The sequence below is a fragment of the Diceros bicornis genome, chromosome 6, assembly GCF_020826845.1.
Source record: "Diceros bicornis minor isolate mBicDic1 chromosome 6, mDicBic1.mat.cur, whole genome shotgun sequence".
Taxonomy (NCBI): Eukaryota; Metazoa; Chordata; class Mammalia; order Perissodactyla; family Rhinocerotidae; genus Diceros; species Diceros bicornis.
In genome coordinates, this window is record NC_080745.1 from 35,471,468 (window position 1) to 35,482,250 (window position 10,783).

A 10,783-nucleotide genomic window follows, 5' to 3' on the forward strand; every position below is an offset into this window, starting at 1 on the left:
GAGGACAGCCAGGGAGTGGAATTTGAAGGTTCCAGACATCTCACAAAGCACTGGTCAGAGTTGTCGCTGGCCTTCCTGGAAATGCAAGTGGTGTCAGGCCTGCCTTCCTCGTCACCTGCACTAGGCCATCTGTGCCCTCAGATCCTGTGCAGGTTGGAGGCCAGGCTGGTTACTGGGCTGTGACCCGTAAGGTCTGTTGGGCTTTGCAGAGTCTCTCTGCTCTGCTTGGCAGCATTCTCTGTGCACTGCAGCGTGGCCCCCATTTGGGCATCAAGGTGTCTTCTGCTGGTGTCAGGACAGCAGGCCACTTCCTGGTCACTCCCAAGTTTTCTCTGGCTCCAGGTCCTGGAATTTTTCTTCTCCCTGCCCCTGCCTCTCTGCCGGAAGCACGAAGACAGATTTTGCCTTCCAATCTTCTCCCCTATGGCTCTCGGTCCTTCTTCAGATCCAGTCTCCTTAGCCACTGTGGTAGCCATTGTTCAGGTTGCCCAGGATGTCCCCTACCTTTCTTCCAGGATGAGCATGAAACCTAGCTATGTCCAACCAGAGCACCCCATCCCTGGGCACAGTGACTACTTCAGGGGAATGATAAGCACGTGACACAAGCTGGGCCAATCACAGTCTGTTCTTGGGATTTTTTTGTGTGTGGGGGAAGGAATATTGGCCTTTGAGAGGATGTCATCATTGGTCATCTTTGCTCCTAGGGGGCAAAGCCCTGGATTTAGTCATACCTGTTGGCTCTTATTCCCCCCATTCTTCCCCAATATATGAGACCATAAAATTACTTCTTAATCTAATAGTTTATTTTTATGCATTTTTTAACATAAAACTTAGCATCTTACCCATTTTAAGTGTACAGTAGAGTGATATTAAATACACGCATATCGTTGTGCTATCATCACCACCATCCATCCATAGAACTCTTTTCATCTTGCAAAACTGAAACTCTACACCCTTTAAACCATAACTCCCCAATTTCCTCCTCCTCCCAGCCCCTGGCAACCACCTTTCTGCTTCCTGTCTCCATGGATTTGACTGTTCTAGGTACCTCATAGAAGTGGAATCATAAAATATTTGTCTCATTGTGGCTGGCTTATTTCGCTTAGCATGGTGTCCTCAAGATCCATCCATGTTGCAGTAGGTATCAGAATTTCCTTCCTTTTTTAGGCAGAGTAATATTCCATTGTATGTATATACCACATTTTCTTTATCCACTTATCCCTTGATGAACATTTGAGTTATTTCTGCTTTTGGGTATGTGAATAAGGCTGCTATGAACATGAGTGTACACAAGTAGTTGATTTTTATGTCACATGTGAGCAAAAGGATCCTGGATAATGTAGGTTCATATAGCTCGTAAGTGGAGGCTCCAGAATTAGAATCCAAACTCATCAGACTCCAGAGCCACTGACAAGAGCCCTTGGTTCCCAAACTTGAACCATTCTCATACCCACATCATGAATTAGTTACAACTGCTTGCCACCTGTACTACTTTTTAATGTTTCTTTAAACTGGCTTTTTTAATGTTTTTTACTTAAATAAATATAGTTTTTTCCTAGGAAATAATATTTATGGCATCATGGTCTTAATGTATTATTTATATAAGTTGTCTCATACACATGAAAAGCAATATAGATGCATTAAAATTTAAAATGTTCCTCCATGTGTGACCTAAGGTCACTTATTGTACCACCAGAGTATACACCACACCTTGGGAAATGTTGACTAGAACAGATTGCAGTTTGAAGATAGAAAGCCACCCCTGGGACTCTTGACATAAGGACACACGTAGGGGTCAGCTGCTCCCTGCCCAGTTGCTGGCTCAACAATCAGGCCCTTCCTGATTCCACTGAAATAGATAAGGCTAGAGATCCATTTCCAGCAAAGGCAGAGGAAGGTTGTACCCTCACTGCCAAAGCCTGAGAATCCCACTGTTGGGACGTCCCTCAGAAGCCCTCTAGAACCCTTCCCAGCTGATGGGAAACCCCCATTGTAGCACCTACAATATGGTGTCCAGTTGCAGCTTGGACAACTGCAGTAACAGAGATCTTGCCACCTTTCCCGGCTGTTCAAACCTTAGCTCTGTCCCTGGAGCCACAACGATCAAGTCTCTCCCCTCTTGCCCTGGCTATCTAATTTTGCCCTTGTCATACCTCTTTTATAAGTCTCAATCAGACCACACCTCCTTTCAAATATTTATACCATTTTTTTTAACTTTTCTTGTCTGATTGCATTAGCTAATACTTCCAGAGAATTTTGTTAAATAATAATGATGATAATGGGTATTTTAATGGGAATGCCTCTCATTTTTCACTGCTGAGCATAAGATGACTTTGTTTACATATCAAATATATATACAAACTGAAATACTCACATATTCATAGAGTCATGTCAAGAAATATCCTTCAATTCTTAAATGTTTAATCCATGCTGGAACTTATGAGGTAAATATTATTGCTATGACAATTTTACAGATAAGGAGCTGCAAAAGAAGTAAATTGCTCAAGGTCATATAAGTAATAAGAAGCAGATTCAGGATTCAAACCTGGCAGCTTGAATGGGCAGAGCCCATCTTCTTGACTCTGTATACCCTACAATAACTCCATGTGGTAGATATTGTTATTAGCACAATTTTATAGATGATAATTCAGAAGAGTTTAAGTGGTTTGTCCAAGGTCAAACAGCTCATAAGTATATCCTTCTCTTGGCTTCATACAGTAATCTTAAAGTTCACCGCTACTGCACACTGAGTTCATTTCTTCTGCATGCTGTGTGATTTTTCTCGAATCTGTCTTCCATTTCACTTCCTTCGTTTTCTGTCATGTCAACTATACCTTTGATGTTACTCTACTATAAGAACTAACTTGCAGTGGTGTTATTTTTGTCATTGGTTTCTTTTCTTAGTCCCCACAACCTCCTTCCCAACTCATTCTATTCCCTCGTCTCAACTTTGATCTCTTGTTTCAAAGAGTTCAAGTTGTCTTTAATTTCTTGAGAATGCAAAACATTTCTTATCTAATATTTTCTTCTGTTTCCTGGGGGTGTCTTCTTCCAGAATGTATACTTCGTCTTCCCTTTGCATGCTAGCCTTCCTCTCTCTCCTTGCTTCCTTCTTTCATTCCTTCCTCTTTTCTTTTTTTCCTATAGAATTTTTGCATGGGTACCAGGTCAGTTTCTCTTGCTTTTGCTTACGTTGCATCTGGAACGCTTCTAGTCAAGCCTCCTATTTGCACAAAGGTGGCTTCTTGATTCTCCTCTGTTTACCTGGGCCCTGTGTGCGCCCTCCCCGCTGAGTATCGGCTTGAGAACTGATGTGCCACTGGTTTATATTCTCCCTGATTCCCTCTTCAGCTGCCTGGGCCAGAGGGGTTGGGGAAGACTGAGTCCTGGGAAGCCAGTAAATGAATTGAGTCTCTGTTCTCTTCATCTGTAATTTTTTTTTAAATAAACGTTTAATTTTAGAACAATTTTAAGTTTACAGAAAAATTGTGAAACTAGCACAGAGAGTTCCCATATATCCACACCCTGTTTCCCCTATTACTTTTTTTTTATAACAGCTTTATTGAGATCTAATTCACACACTATAAAATCCACCCATTTAAATTGTATAATTCAGTGGCTTTTAGTATTTACAGAGTTGTGCAACACAATCAATTCCAGAACATTTTCATCGCTCCAAAAAGAAACTCCTGGACCCATTAGCAGTCACTCTCTATTTCCCTCCAAGCCACCCCACCCCCCACCCTATGCAACTACTAAACTATTTTCTGTCTCTGTGAATTTGCCTATTCTGGCCTTTTCGTATAAACGAAATTGTACAATATGTACTTTTGTGACTGGCTTCTTTCACTCAGCATAATGTTTTCAGGGTTCATCCATGTTGTAGCATGTGTCCGAATTTCATTCCTTTTATGGCCAAATAATATTCCATTGTATGGAGATACCACATTTTGTTTATCCATTCATCAGCAGATGGACATTTGGGTTGTCTCCACCTTTTGGCTATTGTGAATAATGCTGCCATGAAGGTTCATGTACAAGTTTTTGTGTGGACAGATTTTCAATTCTTTGGGGGATCTACCTAGGAATGGAATTGCAGGATCATATCATAACTCTATGTTTAACTTTGTGAGGGATGGCCAGACTGTTTTCCAAAGCAACTGCACCATTTTACATTCCCACCAGCAGTGTAGGAAGGTTTGAATTTCTCCACATCCTGCCAACATTTGTTATTATCTGTCTTTTTAAAACTGCAGCCACCTCAGCGGGTGTGAAGTGGTATCTCGTTGTGGTTTTAATGTGCCTTTCCCTGATGGCTCACGATGCTGAGCACCTGTTCACGTGCTTATTGGCCATTTGTGTATCTGCTTTGAAAAATGTCTATTCCAATGTAATTTTGCTTTTAAAAACAAAACTCCTGTTTTGTGTATGAGGATTCTCCATCCTTTCTGGACATTTCCTAGTTCTATAGGGGATCCCCCAAAAGGAAAGCCCACCAGCCGTTTTGGTTTGAGAGTCTCAAGTTTTTGTTTGCTTAAACAAACCAGCAGTTTGTTAATTCCATCCAGCTAAGCCTTTGTTTGCCATCAGAGATGATGAACGTAGGGTAATTATTGCTTACATACTTTCTTCCCGCCAGTGGGGAGGGGCAAGTGCGTATGAGCAGTTCTTCCATCTCGCTCTGAGATGCTCTTCATCCCTAATGGGAGACAAGAACCAGGTGTTATGGCGCCATCTGGGCACTCCCAAACCCACGGTCCCTTTTCCACCAAATTGAGGGGAACCTGTAAGGTGTTTAGACTTCTCCTTGCCCAACTTCTTTCATTGTACCACTTTCAGGGAAGAAGGCACATGTCTATTCCTGGAGCCTTCATTTAGTTTGGCCTAAATTGTTGCATCTCTCGGTGAATCCTCCTAAAGCATGCGGTTTGGGTTGAGACCCTTCCCGAGTTTCTACATTAGTGACCCATTCCTTGCTATTTTTATTTCCTTTGGGCCATTTCAATTTGCAAAAGGAAATTAAAATAGCAACAGAGAATCTGTAATAGTAATTATGTTTTCATTTTTGCTGACTTGGTCGTGAAGGAGTAAAAACCTGAAGGGGAATAAAAGCATGAAAATCAACTCAGACTGAAGAGAAACAAAGGCAGCTCTGCCATTCATCAGGCTGGGGGACAGAATCAGACAAAGCCAGCTGCAAAGTTAGCAGGAAACGCTGTTTTTCCCAAGGTAATTCAGCAGGTGTATAATGCCGTCATACCCCCTCGTTGGTGACTATTGCTTTCTTACCAATGAGACCCCGCAAGCGCCCTGTTGCTATGTTTATTTATTCCTGGGAAAACTCAATTGCTAAGCTGCCCTTGCCTCATGACAGCACCCAGCCCCTAGTTATTCCCCGTTTCTCCTAATCCTGCCTCAGAAACAGTCCCCAATCCAGAACTGACCCCTGCTTTCCTTGGGCCCTTCCAGAACCATTCAGTGGGAACCTAAATCTTAGAAAAGACACTCCCCCGCTCTCTTGTCCAGCAGCATTCCACACCCCTCGCTGCACCAAGTCAGTAAATTTGACAGGCTTGTCCTCTGCGGTCTATGGCTGCTTAGACTGTAAGAGTCGGTATTAAATTGGTGTCACCCAGCTCTGTTTTTCCATTCAGCTAAACTTTTGTTTGCCATCAGAGATCATTAACCCAGGGTAATGACTGCTTAGGTGCTCTCTTCCTGCCAGCAGGAAGGGAAAAACAATCGTGCCTGTTAGCAGCTCTCCCAGATCCGTTCACCTTTTCTGGGTGGGCCCCAAATATGGCTGCCCACGCGGGAAGGTGGACAACCTCCAGCCCCAACCATGGACAGCGCTCGGGTGAAGGGTCCTTGATTAGTTGCCACATCCCAAGGCCACTTCCCAAACTCTGCCGAGGAACAGCCATGTGGACACCTGGCCCTGTCCCCAGTGAGCTGCCTATCCTCGGGTAAGTCCCTCCTCTCTTCGGGCCTCAGTTCATCTCTCAGCTCACTAAGGCCCTTCTTCCTAGTCGGGCAATCTGTGATTCAAATATAGCGTTAAGTGGGGTTCCCAGTAATAAAAATCACTAGCATTTGTTAGAGGCTTTCGATGTCCCGGGCACAATGCTTAGCATTTTATACACATTTCCCATTTAGCTCTCATAACAATGAGATTAAATATTATTATTAGCCCATTTTTTACATGAGGAAACTGAGGCAGAGAGAGGTTAAGTAACTTGGCATAGCTAGTGAGGGGCAACGCATGCATCTAATCAGCATAGCATACTGTTGCCCTAAGTATCTTGGAGAGATCAAAAACAAATTGGGGCAAAGAGAGAGATGTGACTCCCCCCAGTCACACAGCCAGAACCCAGGTCCCTGGCTCGCAGGCCAGTACCCTCTCCCGGCCTCTTTTTCCAGAGCTGCGAGCAGCGCCCCCTCCAAACTGGTCTGGCCAAGGGAAAAGGAGGGCTTTCCATGAAGGGTCCTGACCCTTTAAAGTAACCTGACCTGGGGCTGCACACCCTGGACTAGAGAGAAAGGAAAGGAGGAGAGGAGGAGGGGCTCCTAGAAAAGGTGCTGGTGCTGGCAGCTCTGAGAGGGTCCAGCCCAGCCCCCCTCTGCCCAGCTCAGCAGACCAGAGGCAGCATGCGGCTAAGGGACCAAGCCCAGATCTGTGATAGGTTTCATTTGACCTTGGAGTATTTATTTTTTTGCTGACATTTAAAAATCAGGATTTAGGGTTTCTCTTGCAACATCATAAGCTATGGAAACACTGGATCCTTGTTCCGCCTGGCATAAGCTCTCATTCACCATGGTCCCCACCCTCATTTACAAGCTTTGCCTCGAGTCCGAGCCCTGCTCTGGACATACGTGCCGTCCATTTATGGCATGCTCTAGCTTCTCCCCGTCCACTCACTCAGCTCTCCAGCTCCTCCATCCCCTAGTGCTCTGCATCCACATAGCAATGGTCTCAAGGTCCTGAGACAATCTGAGGTGCCCCTTGGCTGGAACAATTGCCCAACAAGCGTTTAGGTCCATCACCGAGCCCTAGAGAGGGGAAGGTTTTGCCCACAATCCCGGGTCAGGGAAAGTTCTATATGAAGTATGTTTTGTTGTATTCTAAATTACAGAAAATTAGCAATCAGGAATCTACTCCATTCACTGCAAAAGGTAACGATTGATCCCTCAGTTTTATCGAGTGGCCAGGACTGCTGTGCCCTGACCACGTCTCCCTCACTGTGACCATCTGCAGTTACTTCGTTACTCTGAGCCTCGGCCTCTGCATTCCTCTGAGAATTGTTCCCAGCCAGAGCATTACATTAATCAGCAAGTGGATTATCTGGGCTCTGACTTCAAAACAAGGAGCTTCAAGCCCTTTTCTTTTTGCAAACACCATCACTTACTGGGTAACAGAGGCTGTACTGCATTCAGAACTCCAGGTATGTGTTTTGTCAACTGCGTGGTCTCTCCTCAGCTGCCTATATGAGAATCGTCTCTACCCTTTGCTAGCTATGTGACTTTAGGCAAGTGACTCAACCTCTCTGAGCCTCAGTTTCTTCATCCATGAAATGGGGATAATAATAGCACCAACTTCATAGGGTTTTTGTAAAGATTTAGTGAGATATTAGGTGAAGGGTGTAGCACAGTGCCTGGCACATAGTCTGTGTTCAATAGACCTTAGCAATACATTCCCGTACACTCAAGCACTCACTTTCAGAAATTCATCTGGAATGCAAGCCACACTACTATTACCACACCTACTTTCTTGCCAATTCTTTATACCAGGGACAGGATGACACTTACAAAGGTATCTCATGGTCACTCTCCTGTTCAATGGTCACAACTTCTCCATGAAAGGATCAGGCCAGAGGTGGTTTCCCCATCTGGCAGGTGACAGGTAAAGCAAGGCACTAGTGGTTAGACAAGAAGACAGGCAGAGTTGGGCTAGAACCTGGGTCTCCCGCCTCCCAGCCAGGGTTCTGCCTCCTACATCCTGCTGACCGCCTAGTGAGATGATCCGCTGACATGGATGATTCAGAAGACCCCTCGAATGTGCTAGGCTCCTGGGGACATCACTATGAATGCCAATTCTTGCCACGCACACAGCAAATTTAATAAGTCTGATAACGTCATCTGTTTGGATGTCCAAGACTTCCTCTGTGTTTTGAGAGAAGATGATGAAAACCAACATTTTTAATATTTTAGCTGTAGTACTATTACACCATTGGAGAGACTAAAATCTGAACAACCTTTCTGGAAGGTAATTGGGAAATATATATCAAGTGCCTTTAAAATGTGGTTTGGGTACATTTTTCACTGCAATTCACTTCTGGGAATATCTCCTAAGAAAATCAAGTAAGCATGAAAAGATTTACCTTACATCATTGTTTATGACACGAAAGTTTGGAAACAATCTAAGTTTATAGTACTAGGGGATTAGGTTAAATAAATGATCATCTAGCCATACAACGGGGTACTATGTGTCATTAAAAGTAGAGATGTAGCTTGATATATTTCAGGATGGAAAGAGTTTCTTCTTATAATATTGCAGGGGCAATGGAGGAGGAGAGCAAGTTACCCATGGCAGGATAGCCACATCCTGTGTGTGTGTGTGTGTGTGTGTGTGTGTGTGTGCATGCGCGCGCGCAGATACACTCTCTTACACATGCACATGCATGCATATATCTGCATATGTCTGGAAGGCAAACCAAATTGTTAACAGTGGTTACTGCTAAGTAGAAACATGGACTTTTTTCTCATCAGGTTTTTAGATTTTTTTCAACAACGAGCATATATTTCTTGTGTAATTTTTTATGAGAAAAAGATTCAGGGTGTACACCTGGGGATTTCTACTCAGTGGAAGCTGGGTCCCTGGGTGCTGCCCCAGCCATGATCCCACCCCTTCTCTTTCCTACGCTCTCATCTCCAGCCACAATTCCCTCTTCCCCTAAGCCCTCAGCCACCTGAAGTGAGGCAGGGAGCAGGGTCTCTGCAGAATGCTCCCTTCCCCCCAGAGTTCCAGGTCATGTGCCCTTCCCTCCTCCCCTGCCTGCGTGGTCATTTCAGATGGAAGGCTTGGAGGTCCACCAGGATGTAATTTCCAGCAAGATAGGGACGGAAGCCAGGTTGCCCCATGGAGGCCGGCCTGTTTCCTAGGAACATGACCAGGCTCCACTGCCCATCTTTCTCCACTGGGAGATTGGGAAGGTGAGTCTCCTGCTGTCCTTGAGTCGTAGCCACCTCCCTCCACTTCCCCAGGAGCCTACAGGGCTCGCAGCTGAGTCCCAGATGAAGTCACAGGCTAGAGCCCCAAGGAGGCCATGTGGACATGGAAGACAGTCATGGCAAGGAATTCCCCTGCAACTTGAGCAAGAGAGGGAGGGGGTCAGGAAATGCTGCTCCAAAATACAGCCCCTTGACATATGGAACATTTTAAGCTGAAGGAGTTTGAGAAAACAGCAGAAACAGGAGGGTCACTCTGACCTACCCCCCGCCCTTCTCCCCTGAACCCGGTCGTAGAACCCTCGTGTGAGAGGTGCCCTCCCTATACCCAGAGGAAAGGAGCCTCCTCATCTCCGAAGACAAAGCGCCGTGGAGAAGAATCATAACAGCCTTGCTAAGTTCCCCACTTAACTACACTTAACCTCCCACTCCTTAACCCATCATGCTTCTACATGACTGCCCACTCTTCATCAAACCCAGCACCAATGACTCAGGGTTAACTGTCTCTTCCGGTCTTCCTTTCCCTACAAATGTTCCCGTGTCACATAAAACTTATATTAAATAAATGCACATTCTTTTCTCCTGTTAATCTGTCTTTGTGAGTTTAATTTTCAGACCCAACCAGGGACCCTAAGCCTATCAAGGAAATCTTTTTTCTTCCCCTACATAGACCTGTCCCTACAGGCTCCAAGGGCAAAGGAGACTCTGGAGCTCCAGGAGGCTTCCTCCAAGGTGACAGCTGTGGTGGCCTCTGGCCATGGCCGGAGGAAGCTTAGCTGACCATGACAAGGGCTCTGGGAGTGGATAGGGGCTGACAGACCCCGGGCATTTGGCTGTCACCACATCAGGGCTGTGCCAAGCACGGGGCAGATGTGGATACAGCCATCAAGTGACAATGGCCGGGAGAATCCCCTCCAGGTTAGACACAGGCAGCCTGGCACCTGGACCCCAGCTCTTCATCATTTCTATGCGACTTTTCCTAGTGGGATGCTAAAGGAGGTGAGGGATGTTTCTGAGGTTGCAAGGGAAAGAGGGCCCTTGGTGCTATTCTAAGGCTGCTTGCTGCTGTTAATAATATTCATGATAATGATAACAATGATGAAGCTACCACACATCAAGCACTTGTCATGTGCCAGGCATCGGGCATGGACTCCCTTAAGCCTCACCAAACTAGGACACCGGTACGCTTATTGTCTCTGTGAGGTTAGTCACCTGCCCAAGGCCACCTGGCATCCCAGGTCTGTCCTACGTCAGCTCTTAATCATTAAGACTATCACATTCATTCGTTCGTTTTCTCATTCAAAACACAGTGTTTTAGTATCTCCCCTATACCGGGCACCTCCTGTGGCATTCTGTTCTCAAGGGCCCCTCTGCCCCCCACCCCTGCCAGGGGGACACATTGTATGCAGACAAAGCTAGAGGCCCCCTGAAGCAGGGCCTGGCCATTCTCTCGCAGGTGCAGCTCCAGTCAGGGGCAGAATTGAGGCGAGAGTCAGGAGTGGCCGGCAGCACCATATGGCCCCCTGCCTGCCTGACAGCCAGGAGAGGTACTGCCGCC